Source organism: Psammomys obesus, unplaced genomic scaffold (genome assembly GCF_907164565.1).
Source record: "Psammomys obesus unplaced genomic scaffold, mPsaObe1.curated_primary_1811, whole genome shotgun sequence".
NCBI lineage: Eukaryota > Metazoa > Chordata > Mammalia > Rodentia > Muridae > Psammomys > Psammomys obesus.
Window position 1 is genome coordinate 8,375,258 of NW_026585895.1, and position 24,550 is coordinate 8,399,807.

The 24,550-nt window shown below is 45.7% G+C and overlaps 1 protein-coding gene across 4 annotated transcripts in view; it reads right to left on the bottom strand.

The window, feature by feature from the left end:
• The window catches only part of Osbpl6 (oxysterol binding protein like 6), a 162,331-nt gene that overhangs the window by 109,851 nt on the left and 27,930 nt on the right, over positions 1-24,550 (bottom strand). The window contains exon 1 of one of the 4 annotated variants that reach the window (XM_055600060.1): positions 10,289-10,346. The exons of the other annotated variants lie outside the window; for them this stretch is intronic. The gene's annotated coding sequence lies outside the window, so the exon portion shown is untranslated. Of the gene's footprint in view, positions 1-10,288; positions 10,347-24,550 lie in introns of those variants that run through there. 4 annotated transcript variants of the gene reach the window in all.

Genomic DNA, 24,550 nt, shown 5'->3' on the forward strand with positions numbered 1-24,550 from the left:
CACACACACACACACACACACACACACACACACACACACACACACACTCATCAATTCTTTTGCACTGTCTCCTTCAGACAACAGCTGCACCAAGCGGCTGCTTGCAGTGTTCAGCTCTGAGTCCAGTCTGTGGGAGGATGGTCTTTGTCCCATCACTTTGTCCTGACCCTTCAGCTCGGTTATGAAATGATGCCATGAACCGTTCCTTCTCAGGCTGCCCCAGATGTCCCATATTTTCTTTTCCACATGACTTCCCTGAGATGCCCAGGCTCAACATACCCACCGCCGCGTTTCAGGATTTGCCCATGAAGACCATCTGAGCTGTTATTTGTAGTTACTAAACAGAAAGTGTTTGAAACTGCCCACTTCTTGTGATAAAAGAGATTACACAGCACCACAGCAAAGGCCTGGACAAATTAACACATACCAAGGCTGCCAGCCAGAGCCCCAGTGCCAGCTACCACCCTAGTGACCGTCTTGGCCTTCCAGTTCCAAAAGTCATAAAGTTACCTTGTGAGTCCCCTTTCCCTACAGTCTCACATGCCCCAGCCATGGAAGGATTATTTTTTCCCCTAAGAGGATGTGCGTGCTGTTTTCTCAAAACATCAACTCTTTGCTCTGTTCTTCTAACTCATGACAGGGCTGTGCAGCCTCCAAGAGGAACATGTGTCTGTCAGTACACAAAACATACTCCTGTCTGTGTCATCTCCCAGGTCAGGAGACCGAAGCCAGGAGCAAGCTTCTGAGCTGTTTGTTCCAGGCCCTCGTCCTTCCTCTCCTGCAGCACAAACATCACAAACATCAAAGGGCAAGTCTTGAACAGCCTGAGCACTAAGACTCCAATGGATTCCAAGGGCATTTCAAACCCCAAAGCACCACCATTCAGGGACAGTGAGAGCAAGAACTGAGGACACAAGTGGACAGAGCTGGATGGAAATACTTGTACGATTTTGGAATAGCCATGTCGATAATGCTCCCCTCCCCAAATTGCTTCTCTTCACAAAGTTTGTTCCCAACATTCCTTTAAACTAAGAGCCTAATGACACACTGTGTTATAGAGGAAATCAAGGTGAGGGGCTGATGTGCTGATAAGAATTGAAGATAAACTCTGAAGTAGGCAAGTGTACCAAGTCAAAAGTGGGAGTGGGGAGGTGGGGGCGGGGTGACAGAGGACCTTGAGAGGTTTTGTTCCAGAACACTGAACAGTGGTGGAGCACTACAAATCAACGCCAAGTCCTCCCGCAGCCATTCGGGAGCGCAGTGTGAAAACACTGGTACTATCCTGGCACCACCCTGGCGTTTTTAAGACACTTCCTCAGGGGGTGCTACGATTTGGAACCTAGTGTGTTCTAGCCACTAGTAACTAGTTGTCCCCAATTTTTATATTTTGTGCCCCTAATTAGGTTAACAAGTAAAGCTGTGTGTGGTGCCACATGCCTGTACTTCTAGAAATCAAGAAGCTCAGGCAAGCAGATCTTGAGTTCAAGGCCAACCCAGGCTGCATGGGAAAACCTTGTTCCTCCTCCAAAGGAAGGTATTACATAGCAAAAACCAAAACCCAACCAAGTGACATTAAAGATAAAGATACTACACAGGAGACAATTTCAAAAAGCTAATACCAGTCAAGATGAACTTCAATACAGAAAATATTAACACATAATTTCATAAAGATAAACCTATAGCAATCCCATGTGTCTGTGCAGCCAGGAATAGAGCCTCAAAATACATGTAGCATTTTGGGGTGGGAATTGGGGACTCTCGGGGGAGGGGGTTCCCATGGCTTTGTAAATGCTTAGCGAACAGGATGGAGCTAGATCCTCAGTCTGAGGTGTTACTGACCTAGGAGAGCGACGAATGTACAATCCGAGTTGCATACAGTAAAACACGTAGACAAGAATAAAGCAGACTATTCATCAGTCAACACTATCTAAATACAAAGTTTGAATTCTTTCAATGTCCTGCTTCTGGTAGTCAAAAATGCCAAAGTGAGCACTGGGGAGACAGAGGCAGGTGGATCTCTCTGCATTGAAGGACAGCCTGGTCTAGGCACCAAGTTTCAGGCCTTTCCACATAATGAGACCCTGACTTTAAAAAGGAAGGGGAAGAAGCCCACTCCCCTAACAGTGGGCTGGGGGAGGGGCATGGGTGGAGAAGGGAAAGGGAGGAGAGGATTGGAGGGAATAGGGAGGGAGCTACAGGGAAGATACAAAGCGAATAAACTATAATTAATAAAAATAAACATAAAAATAATTTTAAAAGTCATCAAATAAAATATGAGCCATCTAGATATTTTACTGCCTAATATTCATTTATTTGTTATTTAATATATCTCAAATGTTCCATTTTAATACTCAGTATGCATACTAAAAATGATTCTCCAAGTGTCTGAGATTCAAATTTAACTTAGCATCTTGTATTTTTATTTGCTAAATCTGACGACTTTAAGCTCAGGCTCCACAGAGATAAGAACACAAGTCATGTAAAGAACACACTGTTTTTTCCACTTGTGACTGGCTACCTTTGCGCGTGTCTCTTCAGAATCTGTGCTATGTGCACAGTGTGCAAAGTACAAGGATAAACTTGATGGTTTTACAGAGTCACTTCCATTTCCCCTGCCGCACAATAGTGCTGTGCGGGTCCATGCTATTAAACCACCCATTCACTCGTGTCAGACGCCAGCATCCGAATCTGAAATCCTCCCATCAGGAGGCCTTGTCAAGTAAAATGACCACCAACTCAATGGGTCACCCATTTCTCCTTCCAAACAATTCCTGAAACCAACTTGTCACAGCTCGTCAATGGTGGTAACTTCCACTCTGAGAAGGTAGTTTGACAGCTGTCATTTTGTACCGCTTCTGTCTAGTCCAGTCCATGACAACTGTCTGGGAACTGCAAAGAAGCCAGTGCCCTCACCCTGACCACATCCCAGCCAGGATCCTCCAAGGTCTTATGTAAACGAAGACTCACAGTTCTAAGACTGGGTTGTGCCAGGAAGAGAGGAACAAAGATGGCACCCAGGAACTGCACTAACGACAAAGAACAAGGTACGGCTCGTTCCTCTGACTTCGGTTTGTGTATCTGTTTCTTTACATTTGGTTCCATTCAAGTGGCCTCAAGCAACCCCATCCTGTTACCTGTCTCACAGACAGTGTCTCGGGTACTCGTTTACACAGGCTGCCTAGACCGCCCTGGAAACCCCACCGTGGGTCGGGCCACCTGAGAAAGAACTCCCTGGTGTTTTTTCACCCTAATTATTGTCTCTACTTCTGTGGGCACAGCTTGAAAGGAAAGCTGCCCTTTGATCCATCGTACTCTTAGGTTCTGAAGTGCAAGTGCATGGAAGTGAACAACTGGCATCACTTTCTGCTTAGGGTCCAGCATTTGGGAAAATTCCCCCAGTGGCAAGTACACAGCGCACAGGGCGGCTTCTGCCGCCCTTATGAGTAGTCTGATGTAGACCCAAGCACAGTGACAGTAAGGAAACGCTCTCTGCTGCCAGTGCCTGAAGGGAACTGGGACCACTGAGAGAATGTAAAACTCAAATCAACATAACTAGTTCTGTAGACAGCAACAGAGTGTGACCAGAAAGAGCCTTCAAACTGAGACACCTGAAAACAGCCACACACAGGGGTATGACAGATCAGATGGACAAGATGGCAAATTGTGGCGCTCAGGGGCTCTTGTGAATATATCTGCCTCACAGGAAGCAAGCACAAAGCTGGAAAGTCCTTAGAAACAGACATGGCATACTTACAGTTAACGACATTTTATACCACAGAAAATTAGACAATCCTCCCGTTGAGAAAAGCAGAGTAGAAAAAAAATGCTCTAGCAACCGTTGCCAAGTTTGACCTTACCATACTGACAGAGCCCGGGTCTACCTAATGGAAACCTCAGGAACTCCATCTGACTCAGTTCTTTGCTCCATTAGGGATCACAATGGCTCCCCAACTGGAACAAGCAGAGGTCTGGCTCTTCTTACTGTCCTTTGACTCTTCCTCCTCCGGCCTGTATCACCTGCTCCCTGAACCCACCTCTTCTCCACTGGGCTAAAGGTACACCCCACATCTTAAGGCCTTGACACCCCTCCCCCAGAAGCAGCCGGTCCTCAGCATGTCCATATGTCCTTTCTTTTCTCCTCAAGTGTCTGATAATTGGCTACCATGAGCTCAGAATTAAAGCTCATGAAATGACAAGTGTGGCACTATGACCCCAAACTTTTGAAAGCACAGACAGGCTGCAGAGCCAGGGAAAGGAACAGACATTAGACAAATCCAGTGATGACTGTTAAATTTGCTGTGCTGTGAAGATCTCACCTAGTCTCTGAGGATACAGAATGAATGCGGATTCATACTGCGGCATCTGAGAAAAGCTAGCAAACCGGATTATTCTCTCTCTCAACTGTAGTTTCTTGCATCCTGCAACACTTTGCTTAGTATTTCCTGACTTGTTCTGTGAAAACAGCATTTAAAACGAAAGCAGCAGGCGGAGCAGGTCTTCCTCAGGTAAAGGCAGGACCTGGGGGTCACTTCAGACAGGGAGAAGGCCTGGCAAAGCAGAAGTGTGGCTTAGTTAACTAGAGGAGCAAGAAGAGGCCTGGGAGACCGCAGCTGCCTCCCAGGGTAGGTGGGGATGTCTGTTCTACTGTAGGATAACAGGAAGTCACTGCAAGGTTGTTAGCAGGGCTGGAAACTGCATGTGTCTCTTTAAAGATGGCTGAGACATGGCACCATGGGGGTTGCAGCTAGAACAGTCATTTTAGAGAACTGTGGCATCATCTACAGGCAAAATTTTGGAGGTGGAGCTATCAAAGGACACAAACAGATGATAAGGGGAAAAGAGGTGTACTCAAGGTGGTCCCCAGTTTTTTTTGCAGCTCCAGAGAGATGTTGTGAGGATCAAATCCCAGTGTGGATTCATCCTGAAGGCAGACCATCCCCACACATAGATTACGAGATGAGGATGTCATTATTCCAGGCAGAGAACTCACTTCCTGTAAAAGGTAGCGTTGCTTCGATCTGTGGAACACTCGAGCAGCGCACGGCTGCCAGAGCAGTGCTTTTGACCTTGGTGTCTACGTGCTCGCTGACGCAGGAAGCACCGTCCTCTCCTTGAAGTCTCTTAAGCCTTACACCGTGACGCAACGAAACACCTCTTCAAAGGCTGTCAAACTGCTGTCCCCTGGGATCCATCTACTAAAGGACCCACTACCTCACTCACACATCAAACTGAGGACAAAGTCATTAACACAGTGGACTTTCAGGCACTGCCACAGCCAAACTACAGCAATGAATTTTACTGTTTTGTTTTTTTTTTTTTTTTTTAATTAAGAAGCTCTTCCAAGAACCTTCACACACTAGGTCTACAAAAGGCATCTAGAAAACCAGGTAGTACACCAGGCTGAATAAGGAAGCCAATGCTCTGTCCCCTCAAACTGCTCTGGGGCCTTGGAAACACACTAGCAATGGGAAATCACGTGAGGGGTCTCTGCCGTGAAACCCCGTGTCCTTTCACACCTGTTACCACTGGAACACGGGAAACCCCAGAAACCTAGCACATCTTAATGTGGCTGTTACAGCCCCACACCCTCCAGTCAAAACCATCCCGGTACAGTGATGATACAGTGTCTATAACTCAGCACATTGCTGGCGGAGGTAATGCAGATGGAGAATATCTTATTTCTAAAGCAGCAAAATTATTTTTGCTATTCTATGCCGTGCAGTAAGACTCATACATTTTAAACAACCTACGTAATTTCTTTCTTTTTTTTTTTTCCCAATGAGAGGGAAGACTCAGTGGTGATTTAAAATTAAACTGTTAACCAAGTGTCAGGAATCATGAAGTAAGAGTAAGTGGGAGGCTCCTTCTGAATGGCAAACACCAGGCTATTTAGAAGCATTCGAAACTGGAAAGACTTTTGGTGTCAGCACCTTCTATTCCAGCTTTCCCAAAAAGAAAGCCACCTACCACCACCTTTAGGAGTCACGGGGGAATGTCAGAAAGTGATATTTTTAGTCTCTTTACAAAGAGACACTCCTTTCTTCATTCATGAAAACACGTGAGGCTCCTAACATGTGCCGTCGACAATCCTAGGATGTCGTGTTATGTAAAACAGACTTGACAGACTTGACCTTGAACGTGTGGACTTGTGGTCTGCTGACAGATCTAACACCTGAACATCTTGGCGTAAGATCAAAAGTGAGAAGGAGAAGAACAGTCTGACCAGAGAGCAATGAAAGGGACTTGATTTCACTGAGTGGAAGTGGAAGGCTTTCTTTCCTGGAAGCAGCACTTAAGTAGGTGGAAACACAGGGGAAACACAGGGGAACGGGTCTGTGCAGCTTGAGTGGTGGGCGTGGAAGTGCACACTTGGAGACCTGAAGTTATTTTTTTTTGTCTTAGTGCAGCGTAAGGCAGTGAGTAATTCTAATCAAGGCAGAGAGGCAATGAGGTTTATGCTCTGAAAAGTACAAAAACAAACAAACAAACAAACAAACAAAACAAAACAAAACAAAAAACCACCCAAAACACAAAAAAACAAGACAAGGGAAAATGTGGCAGTGGAAATGGGAGAGGGTGAGTTTTGGATGCATCCTGAATTGAACAGACAGAGCTGTTTGACGTGGGGAGTGCAGTGAGCCGGTGAGCAAAGATGGTCCAGGCTTCCTCTGGAGCAAGGGAGCGAATGGAGGTGCTGCTGACAAAGGCCGGAACAGCGGGACACCTTGATGTCGCTCAGAAGCACAGGACCAAAAGACTGGTTTGGAGCAGAGAGTTAAAGAGTTAGCAATGCCTCTGAGACTTCCGGATGTAAATTCGGGGCAAGCGGTGGAACTGGGCAGGAGACTGTGATTCTTCTGCTTTTCCGCTGCACAGGTCTTAGAGGAACTGCGGCTGGCCCACCTTCCTGAAGGCGAACGACGCTTTCCCGTGCTCTGGCGAGGCAGCGGCAGAGAAGGGAACACAGGTACCTTCTAGAGCAGAGAACTCTGCTACAAACCAAATACAGGTGTCTTTCAACGATAGGGTCGTATCAACACGTTAGGTCTAGGGGTCAGCCATTCACGACGCCCCTCCCCACGCTGGCTCTTACACCCCTTCTGCCTGCCCCCTCTACAATGCTCCCTCAGCCTTGGTGGGGAGCAGTAATGTAGATGTCCCATGTAAGGCTGAACCCTCAACAGCCACCTGGACTCAGCATTTCAACCAGTTATGATGCCTCTGCATTAGCCTCTGCCCACTGCAGAAAGCAGCTTCTCAGTGACCGGGAACAGCACTAGTCCGTGGGCATAACTCTAAGGTCCTGTTGGCACATACTGCCTCTATTGCTCTATTGTTTCATGGATGCCTGGTTAAGCAAATCTTAACGGTAGAGTTTGTATGTATGCGTGCGTACACGGAAATACATACACACATACATAAATATATACATATATACATACAGATGTATATACATACATACATACATACATACATACATATATATATATATATATATATATATATATATATATATATACACACACCTCTATAACATATACATGCATGTGTGTGTGTGTGAGTGTGAGAGAGAGGTATGAGGATACCACAGAAAGCACGTGGTGGTCAGAGCACATCCTAGGGTGTTGGTCCTCGCCTTCCATCTTCTTTGAGGCACAATCCCTTGCTGCTTGCTGCTGCGTGCACCAGGCACGTCTCTGGTCTCCGCCTCCCATCTTGCTGTACAGAACTGGAGCTGCACACTCGCTGAAGCACACCTGGCCTTACCTGGGCGCTGTACATTCCAGCTCAAGTCCTCATGTCTGCGTGGCTGACACGCCACCCACTAAGCCATCTCCCCAGCCCGGTTTCTGTTTGGATTACACCCAAAATGCCACGATTCAAATATCCTGCACTCTCTGAGAACACTCACAATTTAATAAGCAAAACTGCAGAAGCAAGATCTCCACACTTGACTTGTGGCAGGGCGACACTTAGCACCCTGGAGGCTGCCAAATACAGAGATGACATCATGCACATGAGCTGATTCACAGGGAAGGGGAGAAACAGAAGGAGGCCTCCTGGAGCCAAGGAAGATGTGGGAACTGTGATCACATTTTCTGGAAGGGAGGCTGCTGAGCTGGACAACTGCATAGTAACTCACTGGGGGCCAGCTTAGCTTCTTTTTTTTTTTTTTAAGGCAAAAGTTTAGCTGGAGTAGGGGGACGATGGAGACCAAGCAGTCCCTTTTCTGGGTTTCTGTGTACACGTTTTCCATACTGAACTAACTTGAAAACATACTTCCTCATTCATACTTGCCCAATACAAACATTTTTCCTTTTTTTTGGAAAACAGATTTTTTTTTTCTCACATATATATCCAGATTGTGATCTCCCTCTACTTCTCCTAGTCCCTTCCCACTGCCCGTCCCATCCGGATCCACCCTTTCTGTCTCTCATTAGAAAACAAATGGGCTTCTGATGGATATTAGTATAGTAAGATATAATATGTAATATGATAAAACAAGAACATACCAAAATTGGACAAAACAGAAGGAAAAGAGCCCAAGAGAAGCATAAGAAACAGAGACCCACTCATTCCCACACTGAAGAATTCCATAAAAATGCTGAACTAGAAGTCATAATATACAGAAAGTACCTGGGGGGGTGAAAAATATATAAGTAAAACTAGAAAAAAGTAAGATGAAAGTTTTTAAAAAGAAAAGGCCCCGACGTGACACTGTGAGACAGAAACCTCCAGAGAAGCCTCCAGGTTCATTTTCTGTTGGCATCTACCTGCCACTGGGCGTGCTGCCTGACCTTAGGAGTGACACAAACTTCCCTTGGAGGAAACTAAATAATGTTCATTTGCAAGTGACTACCCATTGGAGACAGCTTCTGGGTTAGAGATGGGGCGTGTGCCCCCTTCTCTTCAGCTCTAGGACCCCATCTGGCGCAGACCCGTATAGACCTGCACATGCTACTTCAGGCTCTGCGGGTTCATATGTGTGTCAGTCATGTTGCTCTAGAGGGCCTTGTGTCCTTGCTGTCCTCCATTCTTTCTGCCTCCTCTTCTGCAGAGATTCCCGAGTCCTGAGGGGAGAGATTTGACAGAGACACCCCATTCAGAGCTGAGTGTTCCAAGGTATCTCACTCTCTGCATAAAGTCTGGCCCTGGGCCATGCTGTATTTGTTCCCATCTGCTGCAGGAGGAAGCTTCTCTGATCATGGCTGCTCAGGGCACTGATCTATGAGTACAGCAGAATGTCAGTAGGGATCATTTTATTGCTGCGATTTACTACTATTTTTTTTTAAGAACAGAAGAATTTGGTTTTACCCTAGGTCCCTGGGCTATTTATTGTCTCCAGATCTTGGTTACGCAAGTAGCATCTGTTATGGGTTCCATCTCGTGGAGTGGGCCTTAAGTTAAATCAGAAGTTGGTTACTTGTTCCCACAAACTTTGTGCCACCATGGTCCTAGCATATCTTGCAGGCATGACACCATTGTAGATCAAAGGGTCTGTGGCTGCACTGGTTTATGTTTCTCCTTTGGTAGTGTGCCAAGCACCTTCCTGTACCAAAGATGCCAGAACACAGGGGTCATCTTAGTCACGGTTATTATTGCTGAAATGAAACACCACGACCAAAAGTCACTTGGGGAGGAAAGGGTTTATTTCTCTCACAGTTCCATATAACAGTTCATCATCAAAAGCAGTGAGGGCAGGAACTCAAACAGGGCAGGAACCTGTTGGCAGGAGCTGATGCAGAGACCATGGATGGGTGCTGCTTACTAGCTTGCTCCCCATGGCTTGCTCAGCCTGCTTTCTCATAGAACCCTGGACCATCAGCCCAGGGATGACTCCACCCACGATGGGCTGGGCCCTCCTCCACCAATCCACCAATGCCCTCCATACATCTTAGTGAGGCATTCTCTCAGTTGAGGTTCCCTCCTTTCAGATAATTCTGGCTTATATCAAGCTGACACAGTACTATCCAACACAACTGACCCCTTGTCAACTTGACACACAAAAACATCACTGTTAAGCCACAACATTCCTTTGTTGTTCATCCCCCGAGTCACAAATTAATAACACTACAATATAGAATATTTTACAAACTTAAAAATTCCCACATTCCTTACAAATTCAAACACTTCAAAATTAACTCTCTTTTTAAAAATCCAGTCTCTTTTTAAAACCTAAAATCTCTTTAAAACTTCAGTATCTCAACTGTGGCTCCTGTGAAATAAATTGAATTCCTCCTTACTACAAAAGGAAAGGCACAGTCAGATCAAAGCAACACCCAACTACCTGGGTTTCCCTTATGATCTTCTGGACTGCTCCAGAGGGCATGGGTCACTTCTCCAGCTCCGCCTGCAGCACTCACAGCTCGTCTTCCGGCCTAAGTCAGGACCCACACCGCAGCAGCTGTTCTTCGTGGGTATCCCATGGCACTGGCATCTCCAAAGGGCTGGGTCTTCTGCTGCCGCTGAGGCTGCGCCTTCACCAATGGCCTCTCCTGGGCTCTGGTCATGGTGCCAAGCCTCCACTTCCTGCATGACCCCTTCAATCCTGGGTCTTCATCTGCTGCTGAGGCTGCACCTTCACCAATGGCCTCTCCGATCAAGCCTCAACCCATCATCATGAGCCCTTCATGTCTTCAAAACCAGTACCGCCTAGGTGACTCTAACAGTCAAGTTCAGCTGTCAGCTGTCAAGGTACAAGAGTGGCCCTGTTTGGAACACAGCATCTGTGTGCCAACTCTTTGGAAACACTTCCCAGAAGATTTCATCCCAATAATGCTGGTCTCTTCTTAATTTTCCAGCTCCAGCTAAACAGAATCAACTGTCTCAGTTACACAAAGGGTTCACTCCAATGGTGCTAGTCTCTTGTCAATCAAGGCTGATTCTTCAGCCTCAGCTAACCAGACACTGCAGATTCTTCACACCATAGGCCAGGTAGTCACGGCTTCCCTCTGAAACTTCACAAGCCAGACCTCCATCTTCTGCACTGCTCCCTCAACATTCTGATCTTCCTGGCTCGTATAGAACAGCTTGCTGAGCTCTCAACACTCAGTGACTTTTTTTATCCTAAAGTTCCAAAGTCGTTCCACAATCCTTCCCAAAACAACCTGGTCAGGTCTGTCACAGCAAAACTCCAGTATCCTGCTACCAACTTGTTGTAGTGAGTTTCTACTTCTGTGATGAGACACAAGGATCAAGAACAACTTGGGGAGGAAAGGGTTTATTTGGCTTACACTTCCACATGGTAGCTCATCACTGAAAGAAGTCAGGACAGAACTCAAACAGGGCTAGACCTGGGGGCAGGAGCTGAAGGAGGGGTGTTGCTCACTGCCTTGCTTCCCATACCTTCCTCAGTCCGATATAGAACCTGGGACCACCAGCCCAGAGATGATACTACCCACAATGAGCTGGGCCCTCCCCCATCAACCACTAATTAAGAAAATGCCCACAGCTGGATCTTAAAACTATCCAGCACAGAGGCGGGGGTGCTACAGCGTTCAGTGAATTGAACGCTACAGAGGCTCTCCAGGGTTAGTGAACTGTGTAGGCGCTGTCCTCAGCAATGGAGCCAGGCTGTCAGTTTGTAGAGAGAAACCTATAGTCTTGGCAAGAGCCTGGGTTATTTGGGGAGGGGGGGTTCATAGGACCCATTTAGTCAACAATTCAATTAGATGTAGCCCAGTCCTGGTACTGGAAGCTTCGTTTGGTGACAAAAGATGGCCAGCTGGTGTTCTGTCTCCCACATTATTTGGGTACTTCATTTAGGCTGCCTGTTGTGGATATAAATGTGTTTTGTTTTGTTTTGTTTTGTTTTGTTTTTTTTAAATCCCAGGTATAGAATATGGGACTGATTCAGACTGTCCACAGCAGCAGAGTATTTGCCTCATGCCAGCTCTGAGAGGAGCTCCTTGCCAGCTGCAGATAGTTTAACTCTGAGGACTCTGGAGAGGGAATGATTGCCAGAGTCCAGGGAGAAAGGGGCTCTGAGAAAGAAGAAGGCTGCTGGTGTGCACCCCTGCTGTTCCTGGCTGCTGTTGATGCAGTTTGACAAGAAGAAGTTGGAGACATCCTGAAAGGAAGACTGGACTTTCCACAAGGATCCCAACAACCCTAAGCAGCAGGAAGTAGCCTGAGAGAACTCTGTCTGTCTCCACACTGACCTCTCTCTCCTACCTGGTACTGGAATGTTGGATGGGATTGGGGTGGAGAAGGGAGGAAGAGATATTAAGAAACATAAATAAAATAGTTTTAAAAAATACGCCAACAATTGCCTTCATATATGTATATATTTTAGGAAACTTCTACTGTATTAGGTTTCCATACTACCTGTCAAAAGGCCCTTATTTTAGCTGACTCTCTCCATTTTCCCTCTTTTCTCCCATCCACCTCCCACTTGATCCTCCTGTTTTAGTCCCTACCTCATCCACCCATGATTATCTATCCTATTTCTCTTTCCTAGGGTGATCTATATGCTTCCCCTACTCCCTTACTCTATACCTAACCTCTGTGGTTCTACGGAAGGTAGCTTGGTGGTAACTGACTTAACGGCTAACATACATATTACATAAATACATAGCACATCTGTCTTTCCATGTCTGGGCTACCTCATTCAGGATGGTTATTTCATTATTTTGTTTTTTGGGCAATACTCTGTCATGCAAATGTGCCATATTTTCTTTATCAGTTCTTCTGTTGAGGGACATCTAGGCTGTTTCCAGCTTTACAAATAGAGCAGCAATGAACATGGTTGAGCAAGTGTCCCTGTGATAGAATCAAGAGTCCTTTGGGTATTTGCCAAGATCTTGAAGTAGAACGATTCCCATCTTCCTGAGGAACTGCCACATTGATTTCCATAGTGGCTCTACAAGCTGACATTCCCACCAGCAATGGAAAAGTGTCCCCCTTACTCTACATCTTCACCAGCATGAGCTGTCACTCATTTTATTGATCTTAGCCATTCCAACCAATGTAGAGTGAAATCTCAATGTAGTTTTGATTTGCATTTCCCAGATATGTTGAACAGCTAAGTGTTACTCAGCCATATGACTTTCGTCCTTTGAGAATTCCCTGTTTGGATATGTACTCCAGTTTTTAAGTGGGTTATTTGTTTTCTTGATATCTAGATTTCTTTTTTCAGTTCTGTTTATATTTTGGATATTGGCCCTCTACGGGATGTGGAGTTGGTCAACATATTTTCCCTTTGTCCAAATGATGGTATCCTTTGCTGTGCAGAAGCCTTTCATTTTCATGAGGTCTCATTTATCAGCTGTTGATCTTTGTGCCTGTGCTAAAGATGTTCCTTTTGCAAAGTCCTTTTCTGTGCTGATGAGTTCAAGTCTACTCTCAACTTTGTCTTTTAACAAATTCAGGGCATCTAGCCTTATGTTGAGGCTTCATTCACTTGAGTTGAGTTTTCTGCAGGGTGATAAAGTATGGGTCTATTTGCATTTTTCTACCTACAGCCATCCACCAGTATCATTTGTTGAAGATACTTTTTTTCCAGTGTTTTTTTTTTTTTTTTTTTGAGATGGGGTTTCTAGGTATAGCCCTTGCTGTCCTGGACTCACTCTTTAGACCAGGCTGGCATCAAACTGAGTTTCATCTGCCTCTGCTTCCCAAGTGCTGGGATTAAAGGTGTGTGCCACCCATGCCTGGCTTATTTCTGGCTTCCTATAAGACCTCGGGTGTCTAGAGCTGTGTGGATTTATGTCTGGGTTTTCAATTCTATTAACGTTCCAGTTTTTGTGTCAATACTCTGCTGTTTTTATTAGTATAGCTGCTTGGTACAACTTGAAGTCTGGGATAGCAATACCCCTTGCAGTTCTTTCTATTACTCACGATTGTTTTTCCTTTTTCTTTTTTCTTTTAACCTATATTGGTTTTACCTATCCAGGTTGAGCTGAAAATTGTCTTTTCAAGATCTGTGAAGAAATGTGTTGGAATTTTGAGGAGGATTGCACTTGAATTTGTAGATTGCTTTTGGTAGGGCAGCCATTTTTTTTTCTATATTAATCCTACAAATCTATGAGCATGGGAGATCTTTCCATCTCCTGATATCACCTTCAATTTCTTAAAATTTTTTTATCATTTTTTTTATAGTTGATCAGTTAGAGTTAGCTCAAGATATTTTCTGTTATTTGAGGCTATTGTGAAAGGTGTTTTCCCTGATTTCTTTCTCAGTTTTCATGTATTTCTTTAAGGGATTTAATCATTTCCTCTTTAAGGACCCCTATCATGTTCATAAAGGCTATTTTAAGGTCTTTTTCTTGTGCTTCAGCTATGCCGCAATGCTCAGGGCCTGCAGTGATAGGGTTGTTGGGCTCTAGAGGAGACATACTGTCCAGGCTGTTATGATTGTGTTTTTACAGTGGTATCTAGGCATCTGTTCAGAAAGATGGTTCTAGATGCTGATATCTGGTCTTGTCGTGGTTGGGTGGCATTTTGTCCCCTGGTTCCTATTGCCCTGTCTGGTTCTGAGGAGAGTGTAATGGCGGCTGTGCTGCCTGGTAGGAAATTCTTCTGGGATGCTCCTAAGTCTGGCCATTGGGGATTCCAGGTAAACTCTTTCTCTAGGTATTGGGAGCTGACGCTTAGGAACGGGGATTAGGTAGGGGCTGCTGAGGGGCTGCAGTAGAGGGAGGAATATACAAGGTGTTCCACCAGCCTCTGGGCAGACAGTGGAGCAAGGCCGCAGCAGGTGGTCTGTTACAGGGCTGGGGATGAGCCTGGGAAGGTGGACTAGGTCAGCACTGGCCTGATGACTCAGCAAAGAACAAGAGAGAACATGCTAGACACGTCTCCTGAATTCATGAACTTGAAGCCCCAGGTAAGGCATATGAGAGCAAGACCAGAAGAAAACAGAGCAGGGTCAGGCTGGACTGAAGGAAAATGAAAGGACAAAGGGTTGGGAAGCTCAGGCCATAATGGTCATTCTCGGATGCCAAATCTCCAAACCATCATTTAGGACAAAGCCAAGCCTCTAACTGACCGAAGAAACATGTTACAGGGAGTGCGCAGGCACCCTGGACGGCAGCGCATTGAGCTCTCTTTACCAGCAGACTTGGGAGGCTGCCTGTTTATCAAGTGTCTTTTAAAGTGCACATACACACACACAGACAAGCACACACACTGTTAATGCCAGCAGTAGTGACACTGAATAACATTAAAAAACAAAAACACAATAGAAAGAGAATAAACATTAGCTATTGGCTGGGAGAAATATTTCCCATATGAACAGCTACGAAGACGATGCCGTCATCTATTTTAGCTGTGCTATTACGCTGTTGTTACGACATTACCTTTGGAGAAAAGTGAGAAAAGATACGCAGGGTCTTTTGTGTACTTTTGGGTAATTTCTCACAAATCTGTAATTATTTTAAAACAAAAAGGCTTTAAGCATGCACACTGGTAACACACTGGCGAGTGACGCCAGTCTGAACTGAACCAAGGCTGGCAGTTCACACACTGTGAAACCCTTAGGTGGGCTAACCGGAGCTGGAATTCTCTCCAGCTACCTATTCAGACGCAAGAGCAAAAGTTGCTGTCACTGCTGTATGGCTTCCCTTCCCAAAGTGCTATATGACAAACACAACTGAACGTTCAAATAAATGATCTGACTTCGGGCATATACAGGAATGAACTTCAAGAAATATTATGAATATATTTCTGTTTTTCTACTAATACACTGAGTGAACATTCAGTCTTTAAGACTGTATGATTAGCATTATTAAAAACCGAATAAAGTAAATCACCCCACTGTTTTACGAACAGGAGAAAAGCTGCCATAAGAGAACTATGGCTACGTTGGTACTTGAAATGCGCCTGCGAGAATATTTTCAGTCTCCAGGACTGTCTACTGTGACTAACAAGACTAATGATGAGTGTGTGAGTGTGTGTGTGTGTGTGTGTGTGTGTGTGTGTGTGTGTGTGTACGTGCACATTTGCATGTGTTCTAAAAAAGAACCTCTATGCTCCAGATAGCATGCTAAGTTCACTGCCTAAGTGGCTCAGCCTAACACTAACAGCAACTCACCAGGTAAGTACAGTTATTAGTAATGCAAACAAGAGAGATTAGATAGCCTGCTCCTGGCCAGCTTTCTTATGTGAGCAAAGCCCTCCACTCCTGGACATCAAGAGTCCTCCACAATGCCCTGAGGATACAAGAGAAACCAGCAGCACTGACTCCTGAGGACGCCTTTAATCTGACACTAAAGATTGTAGCAACTAACTAAAGCAATGAGGTCCATGTAATTCCAGTAATTAAAAAGGAATTTCCACTGAAGACATGCCCCCTGCTCAGGCGGTGGGGAAGCCTCGGCAAACTCACAGGAAGACAGCCCTGATCTTCAAGCGCAAGCGTGCCACTGCACGTTTCGAGAGCTGGGCCATCCCACTGGGACCAGAAATCCACCATGGAAGTCAGAAGTCATGTCACTTTTACTGTGTATTTCATTTCTAAGGCCGATTCAACGATGTTGCTGTTGTTCTTTTGCATGTCTCCCTGCTTCTACCTCAGAAATCAGCTGTTTTGAAAATAGAATTTACAATTGTAAAAAGAGGAAAATAATACTTTACACTTCTCAGTACTTCTCAGCACTACAAAAATAAATACAGTCTTGGTCGTGCACGACAGATTGTTCTCTCTCCAACTAACTGAAAACAAACAGTGGTGTTTGCATTTGTGGGTTATCTGACAGTTGTGGGGCTCCGAGTCCTTCAGGGAACTTGACAAGATCCCCTGAATCCAGGACATTCTGCCCTATAAGCCACCAAGAGCTGTTGATCCAGAATCCAGTTCTGGACAGAGAAGCAACCTTGATGGTGTGGTAATAAGAAACAACACACAAACCAGAGAGACGGCTCAATTGATAAATGCTTGCCAGACAAGCATGGGGACCTGAGTTCCATCTCCAGCACCAACATAAAAAGATGGCTACAGCACCGTAGGTCTGTAAGCACTGAGGTTTCTGGTGGCAGACAGGAGGATTCTGGGGACTTCCTGGCCTGTGAGTCTGGGTAAATCACTGAGCTCCCTGTCCCAAACTATCTGGCAGAAAGCAACTGAGGAAGACCCTTAATTCTGACCTCTGACCCCTGCATGCACATACATACACAAGAATATAAATCTATGCATACAGAATGCAAATGCACACAAAAGACACATAATATGATCTAAGGCAGTGGAGAAAAAGATACATGTGATGTTGAAAGCCTGACAGGAAGCAGCTAGGTGACTCGGCTTTCTCCTCCAAAGAGAAATAGCAATAACCAGCTAATAATTATTTGTTACCTATAACAAATTAACCACTGATTTAACCATGATAGAAACATTATAAGTACTGTTATTCAGCTTTACAGATGAGGAGACTGAGGCCGAACAGGTTCCGTAACTTGTCTGAAGACACACAGCTGGTAAAGCCAAGGCTAAATCTTAAATGTGAGCACTTCAAACCAAAAGCTTTCTCCCTCCAGAGTCTATGCCCTTGGATAAGGTACTTCCCAATTTGTTTCTCTGAAGTCAAGGAACTCATCTGGAGACATGATAAATTATTGATGCATTAATTTTAAAGTTATATATCTCTACATAATACTGAAACACCTTAGACTAGATCTCAAGATAAGCCAAGAGTAAAACATGTTAGCTGCGTAAGAAAGTGCCTGGAACTCTTCAAGTAGAAGAGAGTTGTACCATTGTTTTGTCTATGACATGAAAAAAGATGCTGCTTTACCTTGTTTAATTTTTTTTTTTTTTTTTTTTTTTTTAACAAGAACAAGCCTGGGCATGGTTTAAGAACACCAAGAGCTAAGATGTATGTCAGTGAACAGAGATTTAAATAAATGCAAGAAGAGAGAGCCCTGAGGATAAGGCCAGTGCCAGTTCCAGCAAGACTCTGTCACAAACAAATAAAATCACTGATTAGATTTGGAGAGATTAAGAAAGGATGCTGGAGGCAGTGAAAACGTCGGGAAAGAACCCTTTGTATGCTATGGCGGGTAGAGTGGTGCCCGGGTACTCACTCAGGCTCTAACGGTGAAACAGACAGCGGCGCGACTGAACTGCACCGTGGCGGGCGCTTGGCGACTACAGCAGTCTGTGGAAGTGCTGATTTAGAGGCTGAGGGAACGTTCAGTCGACAAAGGGCTTGGCATGCAAGCGTGAGAACTTGCTGAATCGCTAGCAATCAAGCTAAAGAGCTGCTGCGTGTGGCTGCCTAGCTTGTCCCCCCAGCTCTGGGGAGGCAGAGATGGGGGTGGGGAGAAAGGGGGAGATCACTGAGGCTTGTAACCAGTGAGGGGCCTGATCTCAGAAAAACAAAGCAGTTAGTGTGTAAGGCATGAACCCCAGAGTGGATCTCTAGCCTGCACACACACACACACACACACACACACACACACACACACACACAGACGTGCACATGCACACACACACACACACACACACAGAGAGACTATATTTTGATGTATGTTTTGATATTATATAACATATCAAAGACTGTAATAGATTACATATATATGCATATACATATATGTATACATATACATGTGTACATATATGTACATATGTATATATATATATATATATTTTTTCTTTTTAAGGCAATAGACACATGACTGAGGGTCCCGTGAGTAGAACATGGCCAGCTCCCTGCATTCCCCAGACAAGCCTCCATCCTAGTCCACAGAACGCTTCTCCGCCCATCAGAGGAGATTGGCGCCCTGCTGTCTGCCATCATCGCCACGCTGGTACATCTTGAGGTACACTTCAGTACACTTCCACACTCAACGCCGGTTTCAAATCTGACACTTTCACCCTATTCTCCGCACACCGATTACTGCTGTTTTGAGACAGGGTATCTCTACGTATCTCAGGATGGCCTGACTCTCTCTCTGTACACGCAGCCCTCAAAACCAGGACCCAGCCAGCGCCAGCACCCAAATGCCAGCAACACAGGCACATGCGCCTGTACCGAGGGTATTTATCGCCTAGACTTTTTTCTGAGCATGACTTTGGCCTACACACTCTGCACCATGGTGTTTCCCTGGGCACAGGCTTCTTGTACTTGTAATCTTGTCTTTGGCCAGGTGTTTCAATGCAATCTCTCCCCACCTCTTTCTACCCTGTTCTCCAAACTCCCTTTGTCTCTCTCCCCTTCTGCTTCCCTGACTCATCTTTGGTTTGTGGCACACTCTCCCACCCCTAAACACGAGGGCCCTAAGATGCGCAAGTGCACTCCTGCAGCTAAGCTGGGGATAGAGTTCACCTCTTCAGATGTGGGATTCCCCCGGGATTCGGGTTATCCTCGGGGCACCGGATTACAGGCAACGGAGGTTGCCTGGGCAACCACCCCAGATCGTCCTAGGATGCACGGCAAGTGTGTTTTCCACAGCCCGACATGAAGGTCACCCCAGGCAGCCCGTGACAGCTGAAGGTGAAGTGCCTACACAGTCGCCACCAGCTGGAAAGAACATCCATCAAGAGGGACTCAATAACATTTGCATACCCATAAAACTGTCAGATTCCCAAGGCCGCGGGGACCCGGCAACCCAGCCATCTCTAAGAACCAAAGGTAACAGATTTAAGGTTGAATAACAGTAGGTGAGTGTACTGAAACAACTAAAACACACACACACACACACACACACACACCCCCCGTCCCCTGTGTTCTCGGGTTGTTTAAGAAGAAGGGTCTGGAAAGAGTCTCAAGGCACCCTTCACCTCCTCTACCTTCCTCACATTAGAAGTGTTAAAATGTTAGTCCCAGGTAGCAAGACCCAATAATCCAGAATACCCAGGCCCGCTGAATTAATGTCACACCTGACTAAATCGCAATCAAAATTCGAATCCAGCAGGGGAAAGAAAAGCATCAAGACAAAGAGGAAATGCACACTCCTAATGTGTCAGGTGCACTCACAAAACTGTAGCCTGAATGAAGGATGTCACTACAGGAAAAAGAATACATATGAGAAGAACGCACAATAGCTGACTTAACCACAACACACACGTGGGCAACGCTACACGAAAAATCCTTGGCCTGGATTTAAGATGCGTTTTTTACACAACTGACATGGTCGCTCAGGCATGTAAGCCTAACCCTCGGGTGGCTAAAAGATGGGAGTTGCTGTGAGTTCAAGACGAGCCTGGCTACAAAATGAGAGACTCTATCTGAAAACAACCAACCAACACACACACGCACACACACAACACACACATACATACATGCACTCACACATGCGTGCACATTTTCACACACGTGCACACCCCAAACACACATCTGGGCACACACATGCGCACACGCGCGCACGCATGCACGCACGCATATGCACCAGATTGACAAGAAAATGCTTTTGGGAGAGCAGCCTGGTAACATCTCACAAGCTTTCCAACACACGTGATGCTTTAGAAGGCGGTCTCAAGCACACTCAAGCAGGGACACAAGCCTAGGCCTAAGACGTTCTCTAGAGCAAGGGCTACAGGAGGAAACACACACCAGCTGTGTGTCCGGGAAACCCCGCGCACACTGTGACAACACACACTCAGCTGCCACGGACCCCCCCTAAAGGGAGCCACTTACGGAAAGCAGCAGGCAGGGCACAGATGATTCCATTTCTACGGTTTTAGAGGGTATAAATCCGGAGGTGGGGAATAGCCTGAATGTTTAGCACAAAACGGTATCTTATTTCTGGACAGTGGAACAGTGACTTTTTAAAAGAAGAATTTAAAAGAAAATTTTTATTTCTTGTACTGGTATCTAATCTTATTTTTTTTCTGCCATGAATAAAAACTACTTCTTATAATAATATTTACATTTTAAATGTTAAAAAAAGAAATTATATATATATTTATTTTTTATTTTTATTTTTTTTTTACTAAGACACTAATTTCTAACCCAACTTTTGCTTTAGGCCAAAAACCATAAATCATTCTGTAATGGCTATGTCTCTAGGAATTAGAACACGGGAGGCTGAAGGACATCTTTGCATTTTAAGTAGAGAGACGAACCAGGGTCTAAACATGACATCAGCAGCATCAATTCCTGGAAGCCAGGTCAGCGGCTGGGAATGCTTCAGTCTGGGGAGGGTGAGGGGACAAGCCCCCCAGATCACAGCAGGAGCAGGACTCCCTGGGGTTGCAGGAGAGCGCGGTACAGGCCGCCAGTGGCCCAGACCTTCAGGATGCAGACTCCAGCAGCCAGCTTCTCTCCTCCTTCATGCTCTGTGTGCAATACAGCAACAGAGAGTGACAGGCTGGAGGCGTGGCAAAGGTCACAGGCTCTGGGGTGTGCGGCTTTCAGGGGCAGTGCTTTGACATCTGTTCGCTGGGGAGGACATCCAGCAGGGGACAGTTTAAATACTGTGCCTAATGGTTACAGATTTGACCTCAGGAAAGCAGGGCCGTTCGTTTCCACCCATTTTGATACGTGACATCGCTAATGCTTGCTACTCCGTCCATCAGCAGTGAGGGCAGCGTCCTTCCAGTCAGCCATGATTATCGCTTGCCCATCACAGTTACCTCCTTCCAAATCCAACTCACCACTCTTTAAGATGGGACTATTTCTGGCTGCCGAACACTGATGACTTTTTTTAATGGAAATCACGGAGGTTTTGCGTGTACTAAGCTGGGGGAAAACCAGTGGGAAATGTTTAACACACACAAAGAAAACAGAGGTTCAGGGTCAAATAATTACTCTTAGAATTTAATTTCCATTTCTAATAAATCATTCCCACAGCTTCCTCTGGGTAGAGTGTGGGATGTTTCCATTTGGTCTCACTCAGTAATGACACAATGCCTTACTGAAGGGCTGGATTCTACTCCAAAATGAATTCCTTCAGATACTGGCACAGCTTATTGTGTGTGTTAGTGGTGTTTCCACCCTACACTGAAATGATTGACAGTGCCCTATCCTACCCCAACGTCAGCTCTCCACTTTTTATGTTTTATTAGCATACATTAAATGTATATGACACTGGGTTTCATCTGACATTCTTATGTATGTGTATGTTATTTCAATCATATTTGCACCCATTTTCTTGCTCCCTCCTGCTTTCCCCAATCCCTTTACTGTACCTAAATAGGCCCCCCTTTATTTTCATGGCTTTTCCCCTGCCCCCATGACCTAGTGATTTGTATTATGGTTGCTTACAATGGTGAGGGGGTTATCCATAGGAGTGTGAACATCTTACCAGTGATTATACCGCTGGAGAAAAGGTCCCCCATCCCCACCCCCACCCCACAGAAACCATTAACTTGCCTACAGCTCCTCAGAGAGGAGCTCTCTGAGTCCCTCCCCGCTGTCCTGGTATGTACCTGCCCACCTCCATCTCCCTGTATTTGCTAAGTGCTTCAAACTGCATACAATAGGGATTTCCAGAGACTGTTCTGTGCTTGCTACAACTGGCATTCTACTTGACTAGTCCAGCCTCAGCGGCCAGTCCCAGGATGGAGAGGAAACAAAGAGAGTCCTTACCACACACGGTCCTTGAGCAGCACGGTGGGCCAAAGAGTCAATTACCTCTGAGCCAGGCCTGTCATAAAGCCAGTTCTGAGGCAGACCTTGGCTTAATGGACGCCACTGCCCAGTGCTCCCACGAGAGCAATTTTTGTAAGATGCTTTGATGCTCAGTCACACTCCGGCCATATATATCCTCTGGCTGCACTTTCCCATGTAACGAGTTAGCAACATCCTAAAAGACCCAGAGCCAACAGGGAAAGCCCCTTCAGGGGGCGGTCCTGAAGTCAGCAGCATAAGCAGCCCTGCACTCGCCACGCCAGTCAGCCAAGAACCCCTCTGGAACATCACACCCCTTCCAAAGAAAAGGACAGTTTAACTTCTTCATTTTGCCCCCCAAACTGAAGAACAAACACCTACGAGAAGCATTTGCCCAGTGATTCTCATTCCTGCCACACTTGCTGTCACCACGCTGGGATTACATGAGAACAGAGGCATCATCTTTAAGAAGGCTCTTGGACCCAGGTGGGGCCTCATCCTCTGTAACTCTCTCCACCCTCCCTCCTAGGCCCTCAAAGCTCAAAATTCACTCAGCACGTCAGCATAGGATTCTGCTCCCACTGCTCAGGGCGATGGGGTGGGAGGATTGCAGTTTGAGGCCAACCTGGACTATAGCCTAGGACCCCATCCCAAAAGCAAGACTAGACTTCCCGGAATGAACTGTATTTGCAAACCTCTGCTGATCCAGACTGCCACTTGGGGGAAAATGTCCTGAACTTCTCAGTCACCTTGAAGAAGCTCAGGTGGCAGTCAGGCAACAGCAGGCATGGTTATTTAAACGTATCTGTCCTGACAGGACTGAACTGTCCACAGTTCAGCGTGGAGGGAAGGCAGCGTATCAGAGTGTCACTAACTGCTCCTGACACGTGAGATTTACCGCCCGAATATAAAATGGGCCTTGGATTTAACGGCACATAATTAGTTCCTGTGACACCCAGAAAAGAGAATCTTGGCAGCAAGGGGGGATGGGATGTCTCTCACAGCAGCGCGCCCTGGTGACGTATAATCACTTGCCCAAGCCCTGCCGTTTAGAGCATGGCATAGAATTCAGCTTTCCTCCCCCACGTACTGGCCCAGGAGGCGGGACAAGGCTCAGTACTGCTGACTTCTTAACAACACGCTCATCTAAAGTACACTAAGTCCGTAAGGTTCTCTCCATACCTGCGACTATGTAACGGAAAGACAGCTGCAGCCTTGCTGCTCACCTCTGATCTCAGCTTTGGACTTAGTCCTTATTTTTGCTTCTGTGCCTGTTTTCTACTCTGTAAAACAGGAGTTGAACACGCCCTCCAAAAGTTTGTTTCCGGGAGTGAAGACACAGAATGCAACCAGCATGAACCTTGGTCCATAGTAGCCAGCCAGTAAATGGTAGCCACTAATAAAACCTCATATATTACAGATTGTTCTACTTCTAACCTGAAACTAGCTCGGATCAGCCTTCTGAAGATACAGAGGAAAATACTATGATATTTATGGCTATAAGACAATGAGGAAAACAACTCTGAGGGGCAAGGCAAGTCAGAGGCTGAGAGAATGAAGGCACATGAGCAAAGAATCACTTGACCAAAGAAAAAAAATAAAACCAGGACCTTACATATGGGGGAGGGGCAAAGAGAAGCAAGATAAGTCAGTAAAAGAGGAAAGGGAAAGAGAAGCCAGGACCCTGGAAAGAGGTACCAAGTATCCAGAAGATAGCTGAGAGACAATGAAACAAAGTAAGAACCGGTTGCTCCTTTCCATTATCAACCACAAGACTTGGATGGATACTTCCATTCAAAGTACTGAAGCATCCCAAACAGGACACAGTATCCTGACAAGTGTGTACTAACTAGTAGCTTAGCTTCTACACCATGTTTCTCTTTTCAAAAAGCAACAACGGCATGTTTGTCTCCATTTGCCCAAAGAGGGTCTCACCCAATGAGATGCTTAACAGACACTGTTACCCAAACTCACATTTGAGGACAAAGACCTAGGAAGCTACACTGTCTACAGATGGATCATCCAGGCATTTCCCACTGGTAAGTATAAACTTTAACTCTTTC